Consider the following 21,709-nt stretch of genomic DNA (forward strand, 5'->3'; position numbering starts at 1 on the left):
ATATTATCAGGGCAATTAGCAGAAGTAAAATAAAGACTATATTATAGATAATATTGTAACAATAAAAAATTTCCTGAATTTGATCATTTTTTGTCGTTACATAGGAAGATTATCTTCATTGTTACGAGATACAAGCTAAAGTATTTGAAGGTAAAAATTATTATATCTGGTAGATTCAAACGGTTACACAATATATAATTTCCTATGAATATATTCTCCAATAATAATAATAATTTATAAATATGTGTGTATCACTGTGTGAGAGTGAGAGAGACACCCACACAAAGAGGCAGAGAGGAAGAGTGCAAATGATGCAATATATTAACAATTAGTGTTTCAACATTTGGATTTTTCAAAGTAAGTGTTGAAACAAAATTTAAACTGTAAACATAAAGTCACTTTTCTAGACATTCAAGTGTTCAACTTCTCTTTTGCTAATATTCTGGTTACAATTCATCTGCCCTAGAAACAGAAGTCCTCTAGTCAATCCAGTATCATGCAATTCAAAGGATGCCTCTTTTTTTTTTTTTTTTTTTTTTTTTTTTGAGACAGAGTCTTGCTCTGTTGCCCAGGCTGGAGTGCAGTGGCATGATCTTGACTCACTACAAGCTCCGCCTTCCGGGTTCACGCCATTCTCCTGCCTCAGCCTCCCCAGTAGCTGGGATTACAGGTGCCTGCCACCACGCCCGGCTAATTTTTGTTGTATTTTTAGTAGAGATAGGGTTTCACCATGTTAGCCAGGATGGTCTCGATCTCCTGACCTCGTGATCCGCCCGCCTCGGCCTCCCAAAGTGCTGGGATTACAGGCGTGAGCCACCGCGCCTGGCCAGGATGCCTCTTTTTAACAATGTCAGTTTCTACTTTAGATGGCTTCAGATTTATTTTTCACTTCGAGTTTTGTAAAATCTATATTAGTGTGTTGACTGGGTCCTTCTAATCACTGAGTTTATTTGCATAAACTCTATCCGCACGTACTACAGAGAAGCATGTTCTGTTTCCTCTCTGTCAGTCTTGCTATGTTTCTTTGATATTTCACTCTTTCAAATAATTAGAGAGTGATAGTAGAAGCAACATTATGCTTCACTTACTAAAGCTCTACAGAGTCTTTATATAAACCAGGGCATTCACATCACAATCAGGTAATTAGTAATTGAATTATAGTTTAACTATAGAGAATTAGCTACAGTGCTTATAGAAGAAAGTTCCACTTTCTCCTCTTCCATCAACCCCCACCACTACATCCACCCACTTTCCTGCATCTGCACCCCTATATTATATCCCTTTATACTCAGTAGGATTTTCTCTGGAAGCCCCATTCAAAATTTCAACATTGTTCCTCAGACCTAACATGTGATAGCTTCCTTCTCTGCTTTATTTGTTTCTATTTATTACAATATGCATATTATATATTTTATTTTGTATTTTGCTTTGCTTCTTATCTAGCTTCCTGGAAGCTGTTTTTGTCTATTGGTTCTATAGTACTTAGCTCTATTCTTGACAGACATTTGAATTATTTTTCTTTTCTTTATTTTTATTTTTTGTAATTCTGGAGACTTTAGGTCTTCACTTATTTCGGGACAATCTCAACTAAGATTATTTTGTGCATCTCTTCTCCATTTTCTTTCCTTTTTTCTTGGAACTGCTATTAGGCATGTTTAACCTTCTTAAACGATTCTTCATGTATTTCTTCAAGGAAACATTCATTAAAAGCATAACATACATATAGAAAATTGCATAAGTATAATTTAATGAATTTTCAAAAAATGAACACTGCTGTGTAACCAGCACCCAATCAAAAACAAAGTATCATCAATCCTCCAAAATGCTCTTATGTTCCCACACCCAGTCACAACTCCCATATGCACTCCTGAGCCTGCAATAGCCAGAAGAAACTTGACTTCTAACACTATTAGTAGATCACCATTGCCTAATATTGAACTTTGGATAAATGGAATCACATAGAAAACTTCCTCGAGTCTGGTTTCATTCATTCAACATTATGCTTGTAATATGGATCCGTGTGGTTGCATATAACATTCATGCTCAGTTCTCCTCTTCATTCCATTTTATAAATACACCACAATGTATTTTATCCACTCTATTTCTGATGACCATTTCTGAGTTGTTTCCAATTGTAGCTATTAAAAATAGTGTTTCTATCCATCATTGCACATGCCTTTTGGTGCACATATATACACATTCCATTTCGTTATATACCCAAAAGAGTAACTGTTGGGTCATAAACTATTTATACATTTAGTTTTACAGAATCCACCAAGTAAAGCATATGAGAGTTTCATTTTTCTCCACATCTTTTCCAACATTTGGTTGTCTCTCTCTCTCTTTCTTTCTCTCTCTCTCTCTCTCTCTCTCTGTCTCTCTCTCTCTCTGCATTTTAGCCATGCTAACGGGAATAAAGTAGTATAACACTGCTATGGGCAGAATGTTTGTGCTTCGCCCAAAATTCATATGTTGAAATCCTACCTCTTGCAATGTCATGTTATTAGGAGGTGGTGACTTTGGGAGGTAATTAGATCATGATGGTGGAGCCCTCATGAATGAAATAAGTGCCCTTCTATGAAGAGGCCAGGGCCAGAGAGCTAGCTAGCTTTCTTTTCATCATGTGAGAAAACAAGAAGTCAGCAGTCTGCAACCCAGAAGAGGGCCCTTACCAGAACTCAACCATGCTGGTATGGTGATCTCAGATTTCCAGCCTCTAAAACTGTGAGAGAAAAATAATTCTGTTGTTTATAACCCATTCAGTCTATGGTATTCTGTTACAGCAGCCCAAACTGACTAACAAAAACACTGTAGTTTTAATTTGTTTATCACTTATAATGAAGTTGAGAACGTTTTCATGTTAACTTGCCACTTGCATATCCTTTTTTCTTTTTAATGTGCCTGTTCAAGTCTTTGTCCATTTTTATTGGCTGTCTGCCTCTTTTAAGTCTATTTTTAGAACTTCATTTCTAGATTCATTTCTAGATATCTATAATTAGATATCTCACTCTTTTCTGTGTCATGCCCTTCCATTCATTTTAATGGTATCTTTTAATCAATAGATATTCTTTATTGAATGTCATCCAATATATCATCTTTTTATTATTAGTTAGCATTTTTTGTGTCCTCTCAAAGAAGTATTTGACTAACTTAACCTCATGAAGATAGTCTCCTACTTCTTCTTTTCTAGAATCTTGAATTTTTTTTTCATTCTTAGATCAACAATACATCTGGAATCAATTTTGTACGTAGTGTAAGATAGCACTCAAGATTCTTTTCATTCCATATGGAAACCCAGTTGAATGAGCACTGGTTATTGATAAGATCAACTTTCCATTGTCCTACATATTTATGGCTCTATTTGTTACTTGTGCTCTTTTCTCACATTTGTCTCTTTATTTTTATGTCAATGTCATATTGTCTTACTTATGGTAGTTTTATATAAATCTTAATATTTGGTATGTAAATCATCTAAGCTATTTTCTTATTCATAATTGCTTTCATTATCAAATTCTATATACATTTTCATATAAATTTTTAAATCAGCATGTCAATTTTCACACACACATACAATCCACTGAGATTTTTAATTGGGATTACATTAAATTTATTTAAAGGTCAATTTTTGGAAAACTAGCATCCATAAAATACTGAACGTATAATCATAATACCTTCCTCTATTTATTTATATAATTCTTAGTTTTTGTCAATAATTTTTTGTAGTTGTCAGTTTAGAGGTCTTGTGCATCTTTTGCTAGTTCTTTTTGGTATTTTTTATATCATTGTCATGACATTTTAAAATTTTATTTTCCAATAATTTGTTGCTGATAGCTATAAATTTTAATTTATTTTTGTTCACTGACTGTGCTAAACTCATTTATTTTCATGTACCTTACCTACAGATTATTTTGGACTCTTAAATTTCAAAATGTGTTATCAGCAGATGTTTGCAATTTTATTTCTTCCTTATTGTACAGACTAAGAACTCCAGTATAGAACTGAATATCAGTGGTTATAACTAGCATTCCTGATGACTTCCCAGTCACAGGCAGAAAAAGCTTTCAATAATTCACCATTATGATTTTTAAAAATTTCTTTATCTGATTATATATTTCCTTCTATTCATTTGTTAACAGTCATTTACAATAAATGAGCATAAATTTTGTCCTTTTATTTCTGAATCTATTAAGATGATCACATAATTTTTCACCATTATTCTGTATGCAAATGTGGTAAATTATAATTTTTTCATGTTTTATTTTTGTTACCCTTGCTCTTCTGAAATATTATCCAGCTTTCAAGCAGTCTTTTACATTTTTCATCTCTTTATCTTTTTGAATTGTATTGTAACCGATACCTCACATTTACCTTTACTTCTTTGCTCAGTTGTGCCTAGCCACTACAATTTTTTTTATTTAAATGAATTTATGTACATGTTTATATATAAATTCCAGATGCTTTATTAGCTTTTAATAAACATTTTATTTAGGTATAACTTTAGGTTTATAGAAAAGTAGTAGAAAGGATATTAGAGAGTTTCTGTATATACTATACCACCTTCTTGTATTGTGTTTTTGTTGTTTGTTTTTTGTTTATTGTTTTTGAGAAGGAGTTTCACTCTTGTCACTTAGGCTGGAGTGCAATGGTGTGATCTCGACTCACTGCAACTTCTTCCTCTCAGGTCCAAGCGATTCTCCTGTGTCAGCCTCCCAACTAGCTGGGATTACAGGTGTGTGCCACCATGCCTGGCTAATTTTTGTATTTTCAGTAAAGATGGAGTTTCACCATGTTGGCCAAGCTGGTCTTGAACTCCTGACCTCAGGTGATCTGCCTGACTTGGCCTCCCAAAGTACCAGGATTACAGGCATGAGCCACTACACTTGGCCTCTCCTATTGTTATTATCTTACATTAGTATATTTGTTATCACTAATGAATCAATATTGATACGTTACTGTTTAATAACACCATATATTTTTTCAGATTTCCTTAGCATTCATCGAATGTTCTTTTTCTATTCTGAGATCCCATCTTGATACCATATTACATTTAGTAGATCAGGTCTTTGTGTGGCTTTATACTGCATTCCTTTCTATTGCTGTATAGTATTCCATTACATAGATGTACCAAAATTTGATTTTCCATTCACCTACTGAACAACATCTTGGTTTCTTCAAGTCTTTGGCAATTTTGCATAAAGCTGTTGTAAATATTTGCATGAAGGTTTTTATATGGACATGAGCTTTCTAATCAGTTGGGTAAACGCCTAAGAACACAATCATTGGATTGTACAGTAAAGCTACATTTAGCTCTGTAAGAAATTTTATAAAACATTTGTGAAATATTTGGGGGAAAAACATAAAAATGCAATACAACAGTAAAAAATGACACAAAATGAAAGTACACAGTATAACAACTACTTTTATAGCATTTACATTACATTAGGTATTATAAGTAATCTAGAGATTACTTAATACTTTGGAAGATGCCAAACTATCTTCCAAACTAGTAGTGGTGCCACTGTTCATTCTGGAATTAATTCTATTCCAGTCAGTGTTGTTCTTCATCCTCACCAGCAGTTCACCCAGCTCTGTCACCCAGGCTGGAGTGCAGTGGTGTGATCTTGGCTCACTAAAACCTCTTCCTCCTGGGTTTAAGCAATTCTCCTGCCTCAGCCTCCCAAGTAGCTGGAATTACAGGTGTGCACCACCATGCCCAGCTAATTTTTGTATTTTTAGTAGGCACAAGGTTTCCCAGGCTGGTCTCCAACTCCTGACCTCAGGTGATCTGCCTGCCTTGGCCTCCCAAATGTTCCTTATATTTTTACATGCTTATTTACCTTGTCACTGGTACTTGCCTGGTACATGTCACCATATAATAGTGGGGATAAATAGTGGGTGGATTGAATTATTCTTTAACAGAATATTTGCAAGAAATCTCAATGTATTCTTGCATAGGTATATATCAACAGTCATAAAAGATCATATTTATGTCCAGTCAATTATAGTACTCAACATATGCACCCTTAAAAAAAGTCATGATTTTTTTCTGCTCCTCTGTTTTCTTCAGCTGGAATAGTTTCAGAATTGTATTAGGTTAAGTTCTTTCCCCTGGAGAGTATAACTTTATCTTGGAAAAGGTTACAGTCTTACTTCATAATGGTTACTCTTCTCTCCCTTGAAGGAAACTTTCCAGGATTCAGGCTAGGAGAACTTGTTGGTGAGCTACTAGAGAGAAAGCACGTGAATATGTGGGTTAGAAAGCCTGGAGCTTTCTAATTACCAGGCTAGTTCTGGATCAGCCTCCAGCAATTTGTCAAAATTACCATTGTACTTATTCCTCTCAGTTGATGGATCCAATGGCGTCAACTCCTGATCTCATTTGCTGTATCACTCTGTACTTGTCTCTGTCCAGATTTCAAAGTTGTGGCTGTTACTGCAACTTGTTTTTAGATGGGTCCAAGTGAAGTCAATATTTTTCATTTTGTCCAGATTTTTCTTATTGTAAAGACAAGAGTGATGACTTTCAAGCTCTTTATATATTAGAGCTGAATCCAGAAGTCTATTTGGATTTTTGAAAAATATATCTGTTCTTTGTGTATATATGCTTTCCAGGTTTTTCATTCTGTGTTCTATTATATCATTTGTTTAATCATATTAATCATATATTTCATAATCTCTTATCAGATTCTTTTATCTTATACAGTATTCTCTTGTATCCATACGGGATTGGTTCCAGGAACCCCAGTGGATACCAAAATCCTCAGATGTTCAGGTTCCTGATACAAAATGGCATCATATGAGCATACAACTTATGCACATCCTCTCATGTATTTTAAATCATCTCTAGATTACTTATAATACCTAATACAATGTGAATGTTATATAGTCATTATACTGTATATTTTTATTTGTATCATTTTTTCTGTTGAATTGTACTTTTTGATGTTTTTCTCCAATATTTTTGATCCATGGTTGGTAAAATCTGTGGATAAGGAACCCACAGAGACAGAGGGCCAACTGTAATGTTCTTGAGTATATTAATTCTCCTGTTGTTCACATGTGTTTATTCTTCCTTACAGTGGTTTGTAACTTTTTGGTTGTCGTTGTTGTTGTTAACTCATTTTCAGAGTTTAGGAAAGAAAAATTTGTTCAAAACCAAAAATAGTCCTATGGAGAAGTTTTGTGTTTGTTTCTACAAGATTCCAGGGTTTTAAATAAATCCTTTATATCTATGCATTATAATACCAAAAGGTAATAAAAAAGTATATCCATACCTATGATTTATGCAAGCCCATCATTTGAATTTTTCCTGTTCAAAATATCCAGCCATATCCAACTTGTAGCACCAAAGCCATAGAGTCTATTTGTCTGAGATAGAAATTTTTGTGTTTATACAGCCTTTCTGAGTGTGTAATTAATAGAAGTTAGGATACATCTGCATCACTTTTGTTTCCAAATATCTAGATATGCCCTAATCAGTTAACTCTTAGTGATAATGGTTAAGATGAGTATGCTTTCTTGAACTATACTGTCTACATTTAAAGTCAAGCACTGCCTCTTAACAGTTTTGTGAATGGGGCTAGGTGCTCAGCTTCCTTTTCCGTTAATGGGAATAAGCAGTTCTTAGAAGAGGGCTTGGGACGTAGCAACTGATCAACATTTGTTAGTTATCTGTGCTATTTACTAATATTCTGTTTCTACTTCTTTCTGTGGATTTTAAGTGTTTATTTTTCATATAAAAGTTTTAACTTTTTAGATGAATAAGTCTATTACATTTTTCTTTTGTGAGTTTCGTCCATTGTTTATGGTTATATTATTCATACCTTCCCAGAGTTTAACAAAATCATCCAAAACGTACGTAAACATAGCAGAAATGTAAGAACAAAAAATGAGCTGCTTGAATAAGTTGGTAAATTAATGAATATTAGAAAAAGAAACTACTGATCTTTCTCCATGTCATTTCAGAAAACTAGATCATAGATTATTTGATGCCATATATCATGCATTCAAGTGTGAAATAGGATTACTTATAAGTTGAGAAATAGCTATAGAGTTTGTTAGAGATATTTGCAATGGACTTTTTAGTACCCAAGCTACTACAGTCAAAACCGACAAATGTGTGAAGAAAAAAAATAGTTAACATTTTAGTGACATTTTTAAAAAGTTCACAACATTCAAAAGAAATACTATCGCTGAGAAATGGAAAAGGACTAAGTTATCTCCAGTATCTGAAAAAGGTCACAAGAATTGCATAGCCACTGAATTTAACCCTATCTTTTGGGGAAGCCTTAACCAGACATTACTTTGACTTTATTACAGTCAAAATCTGATTATATTTAAAACCTTACAAAACGAGTATTTTTCATTTTCATGGCAATCATAAAAGAGGTTTATCATTTCATAAATTAAAATGTTAAAAGTATATGGTTTTAATTTGATGATTTTAATATTTTAAATTGGGTAAAATGCACATAAATTCTTAATCATATATTACCATAATCAAATACTCTTCTTCCTTTATTCATATAGAAAAAAAAATCCCAAGCATCATCATTCAATACTAATGGCAAGAGTAAAACAGAATAACCAGATGATGATTCACCAAACGAAGTTTTCAACTTTAAAATAAATTACATATATAATGAGTTCAAGAATTCATTTTACATTCATACAGTATTCATGTTATATGAACCACAAGGCCTATTAATAATAAAGTGATTCATAAAGCCTATTAAAAAGAAACCAGTCTGTTAACTGACTATACTCAAAATGGAAATGGAGAAAAAGCCATTATGAGAAAGTAGGCAAGTAGGCTAAAAAGTTTAGATTGTTTTGTTGACTGGATCAGGAGATAAACGCAAACACAGAGTAGGCTAATGCAAAATAATTAGCTAGACAGCAAGGAACACTGCCAGGTGCTCTATAAGTCATCTCATAGTTTGAGTAAGAATATGGCTGATAGAGTTATTAAAGCTGCTTTTGCTTTTTTTTTTTTTTTTTTTTTAAGATGGGATACGACTCTACTTACTGCATTAAGAATGGATTTGTTCCTAGGTAAGGTACTTATGTACGTATGTGGCATACTATATAGACTGTAGAGAATAAACATTATATTATCCCTAAGAGAGTAAGCTGATAGGAAAAAGAGAGGCATTAGCATATTTAAAGATTTTGCTACATATCCTCATAAAGATTAATCCAGTGATTAAATTATACTTTAACAGTCCGTCATTAATTTCTTGTTTAAACAACAAAAACTAAAAGAAAAGCTTCTATATCTAGATTAAAGTTTATTAAGACTCTAAGAGATTAGTCAGTACACAAAATATTTGTCAAACTTTTTTTCCAATGTAACGGTTTCTTCAAAAATTTGTGACAGTGACAAACTCATGCATTACATTTTATTAATCTTTGAAAGTGATGATGGAAAGATATTTCTTTGGGTTTTAAAAATCCATATCTATGCCCAACCAAGTTTGTTTATTTTTTAATTAATCAGAAATAAGCACATTCTTTTCTTTTCTGATTGACTCTCAAGAAGAAAGGAAAACTCTAGTGCCTTCTGTGCTATCCGAAAATGAGCTTAATTGCACAGGTTGCTATAACTGACATCACCTAAATGGGAGCTCCGTACAAGCATCAGTCATCTCCTTTTGTGCTTTATTCCATTTCTCTTTCTCACATTCCTAAATGTATTGCATGCACTACTTTATAAAGCTCTGTATCTGGCACCTTCGCTTTTCAGAAGAAAAGATACTTAGAAGTGGTAATAACCAGTCCAAGCAGATTTTCTGGAGGTGGTCATTGTAAATAGAATCCCTAGACTATTAAATTTTTTCCTATGCCCTATAAACACTATAGAACAGTAAATCTACTCCCCCCCAGTTCAGTTTCTTTTCCTTCCCCTTAGGCAGAGAAAATTCTTCCATGTGTCAAATAGCCTCAAAGTGATTTGGCCTATACAGTCGAATGGGAGAATGAAGAAAAAGATATCTGAGAAAAGCAGTTTTATTTAGTCAGGCTACTTGAAGGTTTCTCACAGATAACTAAGAAACACAAGCTCTCCCCCCCTTGACCATCTGGCTTCTCTTTCCACACAGATATAAAAACTACAACAGAACCAAAATAAAAACCACATACAACCAAAGTTTACTGCCTTCAAAATATTATAGCATGTTGGTCTATACAATTGAATTAGCTGCCACTTTTCTATGAAATATGGATGAGAAAAACAAAGGTTGGTAATACTCTCACATATCTGGAAGCATACTCAGGCAAACATGCACCAGCAGGATATTCAAGTAGTGCTATTAAAATCCACCTGTTTATTGGCTAAAGGGAATGCTCAGTTTTCTAAAATAACAACCCAATGACATTTATAATTTTTTAAATGCATGTTAACATATTAAAGAACTGAGTTCATGCTAAATAATTTGGATTTGAAATAACTGTAGTCATTCTCTACTTTTTTTTGGAATAAAATGAACCAAAACCAGAAATGAAGGAATATTGATCAAGCTAATCTGTAACAGCTGGAAGAAAATGTTGAGGATAGGCTTGACAGAAACATTGGGTTGCCCCATTATTAATGGTAGTAATGTAGAAGAAGGAACCAAATATAACTGGTAGGATGTTGCCAACAGAGAAAGTACAGTGAGAGAGCAGAATCAGAGAGGAAGATACTAGGTTCAGTTCTGGACATTCTGCGTATAATATGTCTGAGGGATGCTAGGATAAGGAAGAGAGCAGCAGTTGCACATTCGAATCTAAGATTCATGAGATATAAAATTAGTTGTTTCTGACCCAAGACCTCAAGGAAGACAAAAACCAGAGACCCAAGCAAAACCAAGTAGAAAGACCAAGCTCATAGAGCCAAAAAGGGAGGCTGAAGAAATGCCACAGGAAGACACAGACACAGAAACTAAAATATAGAGGCAGAAATCTCCATGTCAAGAAGTCAAAAAGGCAAGTGGGAGCATGTGTGCCAAAAAAAGGTTGTGTTTTATGTGCAGGTCAGGACATAGTGAGAGAATGACTGGAGAGAGTATAAAGGACCAGTAACCAAATGAACAGACAATTAAAGAGATTTTAATTTGAGCATGTCTTATTTCTAGGAGCTATGTGTAAATAAAGAAATAGAAATTTACATGAGTAAAAAATATCCTTCTGTAACAGTGAATCCTATTGAAACCACTGCATATGATGAGCTATGATTGTAGATGGTTTATGCTTATTTCTATCTTATAAAATAAAATGAAAGTCAGATTCAGGACAATTATTTTCTGATTTTTAATTCCAGCCTTCTCCCTCAGGAGAGAGAGAATTAACATTAAAATAAAGTAAAGAGGCATTGAGATTAGAGAAATATGATAGATGAATCCTCTTAATGAGAGTTGGGTGATTTTAAAACACAGCTGACTGAGACTGGAGGCACATTTGCCTTTCTGGTTTGTACTACATTTTCAAAGATTTTCACTAAACATTTTCTGTGTTTTATAGTGTGGGGGAAAAAATTATTTTGCAAGGAAGAATTTGGCACGTTATATATTTTTCCTAAAATATATTATACTACATTTCAAAATATATTATACAACATGTAAACTTTAATATATAGTAGTCCCCCTTCATCTGTGGGGAATATGTTTCAAGACTCCTAGTGCATGTCTGAAATCATGGATGATACCAAACACTGTATATACTATGTTGTTTTTATACACATTCTTATGATAAAGTTTAACTTATAAATTAGGCACAATAAGAAATTAACAACAATAATAATAAAACAATTATAATGAAATACTGTAATAAAAGTTATATGAATGTGGTCTTTCTCTCAATATATCTTATTGTACTGTACTCACAATTCTTGTGGTAATGTGAGATGATAAAATGCAATGAGATGAGATGAGATGAGGTGAATGACTGACACAGGCATTGTGATGAGATGAAGTGAGGTGAATGACATAGGCATTGTGATGAGGTGAGGTGAGGCGAATGACATAGGCATTGCGCTGTAGCATTAGGCTACTATTGACTTTCTGATGATATGTCAGATTGAGGATCATCTGCTTTGGATGATCCTGGATCATCAAGCCATGACGGTATCGATGGTTGGGTATTAGGAGCAGACAGTGTCGATGTCAATATTAATGACTAATGAGCAGGTAGTGTATATAGCTAGATACAATGGACAAAGGGATGACTGACATCCTGGGCAGAATGGAGCAGGGCAGCCTGATATTTCATCACACTACTCAGAATGGCAATTTAAAACTTACTAATTATTTATTTTTGGAATTTACCACTTAGTATATTTGGATTACAGTTTACTTTGGGTAAGTAACTAAAACTGCAGAAACTGAAACCACAGACAAGGGGTGGGGAGCTACTGTACTTGATTTATGGTGAAATGTGCATCTTTACAGAATTGGTACATATTATTATGTCATGTACAATATATTGATTATCACAGAGTTTAAACTGTGTCAGTTATCTGAGTAAATGTTTCCTGGCCACAATCTCTAGTTGAAACAATAAAAATAGTCATATTCATATTATTAGAATAATAATGCTATTGCTAATATTTCAATGTTTTGCAAATAATCTTAGACTACTTTAAGTAATTGAAGTGATTCTTGTACATGGTATACATTTTATCTGCAGCAAAATACTGAAATACTTCTCTGGAGATCCATAGATATTCTGAGAAGGTGCCTCAGGGACCATCTTAGGGGAGGAACTAAATAGAAGTGGGAAAACAGATCAGCACCCAACTTTCTCCCAGAACAGCTGCAACTGTGTGTTCATCCTATTGACTTCTTATTTTAAAATTCATTTTAAGACAATGTTTTAATGTTGGGAAAAATAAAACTTAATATTCCAAGAAAAGGTTTATACAGTTAAGGATTAATATTATAAATACAATATGAATGGAATTTGAAGAAAACATTTTCTGAGTGTTTATAGATTTATCTGAGTAATGCCATTCCTTCAGTTTCGTATGACTCAAAAACAAGTTTTTATACGGCAGGTACATCCCAATGGTAAATAAAATTTTTTCTTCCTTTCAAATTCACAAATTAGTTTTAAATATACATTACACAAAATCACATGAAGGCTGATTTATTTGAGGACATTTATGTGTACATTGAGTGTGAATAGTACTTTGTAAGAAGCTTATAAATCATTCCTCCATCACAACAACAACTAGAAAAATAAAAAAATCAACAACTCTTCTTAGTTTCTTCAGAGAACTGAAGTTACAAGACAAACCATTGCCCAGAAAAATGAAGGGATAAATAGAAACAGAGAACCACAACTTAGTGGGGCAGAAATTCATTCTGAAATTTCTGTGGGAACCAGTGTTACAGTAGGAAAATCTGAACTGTAATTGATGAATTGCTGGAGGCTCAGTGTGGACAAGTTTAAGAGATAAAAACTCCAGGGAGATGCAGTCAGTGGGCATCCCCAAACTTTGGTGAGTTTCACCTCCAGGAGCTTGCCTTGGTTTTCACAGTGAATATTGGAGAAACATCTAGTGCTTTCAGCAGGGAAAGGGGAAAAGGAACCATTTTGCAACATGTGAGAGTATTCTGTTCTTAGCAAGGCCTGCTCTCAGGAAGAAAGTATGTCCATACAAAACCTGCACACAGATGTTTATAGCAGCTTTGTTCATAATTGCCAAAACTTGAAAGCAACCAAGATGTCTTTCAGTAGATAAACTAATTATTAATTATTTTATTACCTAATTATTAACTGTGGTATATCCAGATAATGGAATACTATTCAGCAAGAAAATTAAATGAGCTACCAAGCCATGAAAAGACATGGAGGAGCCCTAAATGCATGTTACTAAGTGAAAGAAGTCAAACGGAAAGGCTACATGTGATTCAACCTATATGTCATTCTGGAAAAGATAAAACTATGGAGACAATAAAAGGATCATTGGTTGTTGTGGGAAGTCAGGGACTCCGAATGGAGGGACCGGCTGAAGCCATGGCAGAAGAACGTGGATTGTGAAAGATTTCATGGATATTTATTGGTTCCCCAAATTAATACTTTTATAATTTCTTATGCCTGTCTTTACTGCAATCTCTAAACATAAATGTGAAGATTTTACGGACACTTATCACTTCCCCAATCAATACCCTTGTGATTTCCTATGCCTGTCTTTAATCTCTTAATCCTGTCATCTCATAAGCTGAGGAGGATGTATGTCGCCTCAGGACCCTGTGATGATTGTGTTAACTGCACAAATTGTAGAGCATGTGTGTTTGAACAATACGAAATCTGGGCACCTTGAAAAAGAACAGGATAACAGCAATGTTCAGGGAACAGTGAGATAACCTTAAACTCTGACCGCTGGTGAGCCGGTGGAACAGAGCCATATTTCTCTTCTTTCAAAAGCAAATGGGAGAAATATTGCTGAATTCTTTTTCTCAGCAAGGAACATCCCTGAGAAAGAGAATGCGCCCCTGAGGGTAGGCCTCTAAAATGGCCCCCTTGGGTGTGGCCATCTTCTATGCTCGAAACTGTAGGGATGAAATCAGCCCCAGTCTCCCATAGCGCTCCCAGGCTTATTAGGATGAGGAAATTCCTGCCTAATAAATTTTGGTCAGACCAGTTGCTCTCAAACCCTGTCTCCTGATAAGATGTTATCAATGACAATGCATGCCTGAAACTTCATTAGCAATTTTAATTTCACCCCGGTCCTGTGGTCCTGTGATCTCGCCCTGCCTCCATTTGCCTTGTGATATTCTATTACCTTGTGAAGCACATGATCTCTGTGACCCACACCCTATTCATACACTCCCTCTCCTTTTGAAAATCACTAATAAAAACTTGCTGGTTTCACGGCTTGGGGGGCATCATGGAACCTACTGACATGTGATGTCTCCCCCAGATGCCCAGCTTTAAAATTTCTCTCTTTTGTACTCTGTCCCTTTATTTCTCAAACTGGCTGATGCTTAGGGAAAATAGAAAAGAAACTACGTGAAATATCGGGGGTGAATTTTGCCTGATATCTGGCTGAATTTCCCCCGATAATTGGTCCCAGAGGTTACGGAGGAAGGAGGTGGAGAACAGAGGGTTTTTTTTGATCACTGAAACTATTCTATACAACAATGGTGGATACATGTCATTATACATTTGTCAAAATCCATGGAATGTACACTAAGAGTGAACCCTAATGTAAACTATGGACTTTAGATGATAATGTTGTTGTCTCAATGTAGGTTTATTGATTATAACAAATGTAATACTATGGTTTAGGATGTTGATTGAAGGGTTGTCTGTTTGTGGGAACTGGAGTTTATGGGAACTCTCCATACATTTTTTTAAATTTTTCTGTGAACATAACATTGCTCTATAAAATAAAGTGTATTAACTAAAAAAAAAAGGCAAGAAGACATTAAAAATGTTGGCTTTGTTGCATTTTCCATTTCATTCTTAAAAGCAATGGTCAAGGCTGAAATGAGAACATGAAAAAGTGATAATGGTGGAGGTTGTGGGGTGGATAGTAAGCATTCCTGTGGGATGGTCATTTTATCACTAGTTTTACTTAGAATTGCCAGCTCATGGTGATAATAATCCAACTGACTTTTAGTGGCTTTGAACATGATTTTAAATTTTTCTACAATATACTCACTTATTGCTTGCAGGTAAGGCAAATTTTCCATACTACCCCTTGGTAGATATCAGGGACAAGGAAGATGGTTACAGAGAAGGAGGAAGTTTAGCCAGAATCCTTTATGACTTTTAGAGAGAAAAACCTACATTAATGTCATTACTTTCTTTTTAATTTCTTTTATTGAATTTTTATAAAATTATAAAAAAGAATGCTCACTGAAACCAGTAGAAAAAAAACCCACAGAGCTGTATTTTTAAAAGTCAATAAACCACTAACTCTCCTCAAATACAAAATTCTTACCTAGCAGGTAGTAAATAACTTTTTGTGTGGGTTCACCCATACTTTTCTCTTACTAAAACAAATATACACATAAAGATTTAACTTATATAAATATATGGCATTATGTATATATAATTCTTTAACATGCTTGTTTAGTGATATATATGGTTCTCTACAAGTTAATTCATATAGCATTAATTCATTTTCTTAATTTATTCATTCACTCTATTAGCATATTTTTGTTAAAAATATACTACTGTAATTTATTCAAATCTTGTCTATGGATAAGAGGGTGTTGCTTATAAAAATACTGAATAAACATCTTTGAAAATAGATCCTCATATATAATTTAATTATTAGGGATACTTTCTACAACATAGATTTTGCTGGGGGCAAATAGTTTTTCCAAAAATACTTTAGCACTGAATGTTTTCATTCTTTATTTTGCCAAACTTTTGTTGAAAACAGTATATAATTGTTTTGATTAATATTTCTTTGCCAAATAATTTGAATTTCTTATGTTTATAGGTCATTTACCCTTCCTCCAAATGAACTGCATATTTGTACATTAGGTGTGTTATGACTTTTTCTTAGAAATCTTCACTCTTTAACTACAATGTATATTGTATACAATGTTTATCAAAAAGTTTCCACTTAATCTAACATGTATGTATATGTTATATATAATACATATATAATATATGCACATATATAAAATATGTATATAATACATATGTACCATATTCTATGTATGTTATATTCCATATAATATTGTGTACTGTATATCACATATGTATGGTTGGTATGTGTGTACAGGTCCTACATGGGTTTTCTTTTCATTATTCCATAAAATTCATCTTCTGTCATACTATCCCCCTTGTTCACACTGCTTCGCTGTTAATTGCTCTGCTCTCCCCTAACATACCATGAATACTTTGACCTTAGAGCTTTGCACTTGTTGATCTTGTTGAACAGAGGCTTTTTCTTCAGACTGTTGCCTGGAATGACCCCTGATTGCTTAGATGCCTCTCCTGAAAGGTCCTCTTCACAGAGACTTTTCCCTGGCCGCTTATCTAAAAGGGCAGCCAGCCACCACCATCAGGCTCATTCCTGTGTGATTTTGGTTTCTTTTTTCTTTACGCCACTTACTACTGCCTAAAAAAAAAGTTAACTTGTTTATATGTTTATTTTTTCTCTGTACCATTAGAATGTAAGCTCTTGGAGGAAGAAATATTGTCCATCTCTCTCATGCCTGTATACCTAGTGCCAAAGACATGTGGGCATTGAATAAATTTGTTAAATCAATGAATGTATGAATTAATATATTGTATTTAATTTATAATATGGTAAATATTTGAATAATATTCAGTTTTCCTATACAGCGTTGTGGCATGTTTTCCATATATGTGCAGGCTTTATTTGGTACCCTAAAACAAACTTCTATAGTTTTCTTCATATGTATCCAGTAACTTAGTAAATTTATTTCCTAATATATCTAGTTTTATTTAGGACATTATAATGCCTAGTTATATTTTCATAATCAAAATTTCCTAATTTGTTATTTTAACTTTAAAAAATTTTTCTATATATAGCTTGTTCAACTGACTTTGCAATATTCTCCTACTAATGCTAATAGTTTTAATACCGTTTCTTTTTTCTTTTTGCCATATACACGTTATTCATATCTCACATTTTCACATTTTTTCTGCTTATTTGATTATTTTTCCATATTGCATTGTTTAGAATCTCTAAAACAAAACTGAATGATAGTGATTCTAGAGGATATCACTGTCTCCATCCAGATTTTAATGGAAATAAGATTAGTGTTTTAACATTTAATATTATGCTTGCTCTGAACATTTTCCATATAGTCTTTAAATTGTTTTAATGTGCTATCAAATTATATTTTAGTTGAGCTTATTATTAGGACACATCCCTGAATTTTGGAAGCAGTTTTGCAGCATCCTTTAAAATAATTACATTGTTATTATCATTTAAGTTACTATTGCAATTAGTTAACATTGGAATATTTTCTTTCATCCCAACAATAAACTCTAAGTGGTTGCAAATATTATTCCTTTTCTGAATCAGTAAATATTTACTGATCATGAGTAGACACCTGACACTTTTCCAAATGACATCTTCAAATGGATATATCAAACAGACAGCTGGATAATTAATTTCGGAGTTTGGGGACAAAACCACAGCCAAATTGGAGATAGTATTTGGGAATCACCAGCATGGAGTAGACCAACCTATAACAATTTCAAGGTCCTGTCACTGGGTTGTGAACAGTTACTCTGTTAGAGTCCTCTGAGTGTGTGTGTATACATGTGTGCACATGCATGCACATATTGGTATGTAACCCCTCAGTAAATATTAACTATTTTTTTTGGTGTTACTATTTTATTTTACAGTAGCTTATATAGTAACTGTCATTATTTCTATTAATTTATACCAGTCACATTTGTTCTCTGACACAGGGGTCATTTATAATGACAATTTATCATTTTGTATAACAGTTTCCAATTTTCATCTCTGAACTCCTAATCACCTGAGTGGATGCCATTAGTTCTAGGGATTTATTTGTCCTTATCCTCCTAGAAAAGTATGCAAAGAAAAATTTTATATCATTTTAATCTATCCTCAATCATCAGGTCATCAGGTGTTCTTTATGATAGTTTGCCTTCTTTTTTTTTTTTTTTTTTTTTTTGAGACTGACTCTTGCTCTGTCGCCCAGGTGGGAGTGCAGTGGCGCGATCTCGGCTCACTCCAAGCTCCGCCTCCCAGGTTCACGCCATTCTCCTGCCTCAGCCTCCCAAGTAGCTGGGACTACAGGCACCCACCACCACCCCTGGCTAATTTTTTTTTTTTTTTGTATTTTTAGTAGAGATGGGGTTTCACCATGTTAGCCAGGATGGTCTCAATCTCCTGACCTTGTGATCCGCCTGCCTTGGCCTCCCAAAGTGCTGGGATTACAGACGTGAGGAACCGTGCCTGGCCTCGCTTTTTAAATGATTAAAACCTCCTCGTTCCCTTGTTTTTGTCATTATCTACTATTGCTTCTCTATATCCTTTGACAAATCTTATCCCTAGTTTACATTAATTCAACACATATTTGTAAATCACCTACTATATGATAAAAACTAGCATGTTAACTAAATAAAAATGCATCATGCACAGGTAAGGCTTGTGAAGAACAGGAAGTCTAATTAAAGAGATTAAGCTATCGCATAAGTAATAATACAAGGTAGAAACTAACACATTTATGATATAAAGGATGAAAACGTTAAACAGATTCAAATGAGGTTGCTGGTATTTCTGCATGGACTGACAGGCAAGCTAACATTTAAACTGGGGTTTGAAACATAGATTGATTTTGGGAATGATAGGTAAGTGATACACAAAGCAGAGTAAACAGAATACACAAAGTAAATAAAGCAGAAATACTGAGTCAAGTAGCATGGAGAATCACAAGTACTTTTATTAAGCTAAAATTATAAATATAAAACGAACTAATAGAAAGTCATATTTAAAAAGCACATTGGAATCAGAAAAATGGAGGGCTTAGGAGTAAATTAAGACTTTTTACTTTTTACAGTGACCTGATCATTTTATTTCTGATAGATTAAAAGGACAGCAACTTGAAATATGAACAGGAAAAATTAATAATAGAGGATCACTGTAATTTTCTTATGATAACCTTGATGACTGCCAATTAGTAGGGCAGTATTTGTTTTTATCTTGTATACCGTTTTGTCCTGAATCTTAAATTATTTCAACATAGTCTCTAAATTATGTAGATTGTTTTTTAAATGCTATTTTTTAATTATTTTTGTACTCATTTGGTTATAGTTTAGTTTTAATGAAATTAACTCTATGATAAGTTTGTTAGGTTTTCTCTTTTGCTAAAATTTTAATTTCATTATGCTATCACAATTGCCTAATAATTCAAAATGACTAAAAAAAATGAGGAAGGGCTTGTTAACTGTATCGCTAGACTTATCATACATTACTAATTTGTTAAATTGATTTACAAGTATCCCAATGATAAACACAAAATGAACCCTAGAAACCAAGCCAAATATGTGTGTGTGTGTGTGTGTGTGTGTGTGTGTGTGTGTGTGTGTGTGTGTATGTGGACTTTATATGTGAAAGACCAGGCAATATGAGTAATTGGATGATGGATGCAAAGATAATTGTTCATCCACATTAATAATAACTGGATCCCTACAACAACAGCATACAAACACACTCAAACAAATATTACATTGATTAAATATTTAAATATAAAAACAAAAAATTTGAAACTATTAGAAGGATATATATAGCAGAATATATGTGTGTTTATGCATGTGTATACACACACACACACACACACACTTAGGCATAGATAATGATTACTCAAACAGGAATCAAAATACTTACAATAAATGAGGAGATTGCTAATTTGCCAAATCACTGATCATATATATGTGTGTGTGTCTATATATGTATACACATAGTTGATTTTTATCAACTCTAAGGTTAAGGGAGAAAGATTATTCTGAATATCCTTCAGATTACACTTAGCATGACAACCTTATTCTCACCAAAATGCACCAGACTATAAATGGTATAAAGCACAAACTCTTCTGCATAAAAGATAAGAAGCTTTCAAAATCTATCCAAAATCCCTGATTAAAATAGTCTTCAAAGAATACTACATAAAGATAAATAATTTAGTGGACTATAAATGTTCTTTCGACTCTGACATTCTATATTAAATACTGGATTGCACAATAGAAATTGCAATAGAAATGATTAGCATCTAGATTTCTCAAATGGAGTCCTTAAGACATTCCACAGATTTTACACTAACAAGATATTAGAGTCTTCAAGAAGATTTTAGAATTGGATATCTGTGACTAATGTAAATAGAATAAGGTTTCCATTATAGATCAAGACAGAATAACAAAGACAAAATTTACTCTCTTTTATTCAACTCCAAGAAAACTAGGCAAAATATATGAAACTATTGTCTTCAGCTATTGAACAACAGAAGGCACAGGACTATGATACTCAAGAAAAGGGAAACAAAGTGATTCCTACAATTGAATCAGCTTATTCTCTTGTAGTAGTAATGGATAATTTGTTTCCATATTTGCTGAAACTATAATTCTGTAGATCCAGGAAGCTGTGCAAATAAGCATAGAGCTGGAAAACCTATTTTGCACACTTGTAATAAAATATACTTAGCAAGTTAAATGAAACTGGTTATTTGAAAAGATCAGTATAATTGACAAACTTCAAACTGATCAAAAATATAGGAAAGACAAAAATCATATAAAGCAAGGGAACCTCAATACAGATCTATAGATATTACACAAATAAGGGAAAATTATGCAAAGTTAATACCTTTGACAATATATAAAAGATAGACAAATTCCATGAAAGATACAAACCACCAATGTTCACTCAGTATGACTGAGTTAACATGAATAGCCCAGTTTACTAAAGAAATTGAATATCATTTAAAAGTCTTTCCCATTTACCCATTTAAAAAAAGAAAACAAAAAATGAAATGGGAGGCACAGATTGCTTCAGTGATGAATTTTATCAGACGTGTAATAGAAAATAATGCCAATTCTACTGAAACTCTTTAGAAAAGTGAAGGAGACAGACCTTATCTCATTTTAAGAGGCCTGTAATACCTCAATACCAAAACCAGATAAAAACATTATAAAAAAGATATTGGTCTCTAGTTTTCTTTAATTATAAAAACATTATAATTCCCACTAGAAATGTATGAGAGTATCAGTT

General features: G+C 33.4%; 1 protein-coding gene and 1 long non-coding RNA gene across 2 annotated transcripts in view; one reads left to right on the forward strand and one right to left on the reverse strand.

Moving 5' to 3' along the window:
* The window catches only part of STPG2 (sperm tail PG-rich repeat containing 2), a 931,943-nt gene that overhangs the window by 284,880 nt on the left and 625,354 nt on the right, over nucleotides 1–21,709 (reverse strand). The gene's annotated exons all lie outside the window — the stretch shown is intronic.
* The window catches only part of LOC105738231, a 51,961-nt gene that overhangs the window by 20,665 nt on the left and 9,587 nt on the right, over nucleotides 1–21,709 (forward strand). The window contains exon 3 of the long non-coding RNA XR_001113990.2: nucleotides 4,682–4,733. This is a non-coding gene — a long non-coding RNA (uncharacterized LOC105738231). The remainder of the gene's footprint in view (nucleotides 1–4,681; nucleotides 4,734–21,709) is intronic.

This window comes from Nomascus leucogenys, chromosome 9 (genome assembly GCF_006542625.1).
Source record: "Nomascus leucogenys isolate Asia chromosome 9, Asia_NLE_v1, whole genome shotgun sequence".
In the NCBI taxonomy this organism is placed as follows: domain Eukaryota; kingdom Metazoa; phylum Chordata; class Mammalia; order Primates; family Hylobatidae; genus Nomascus; species Nomascus leucogenys.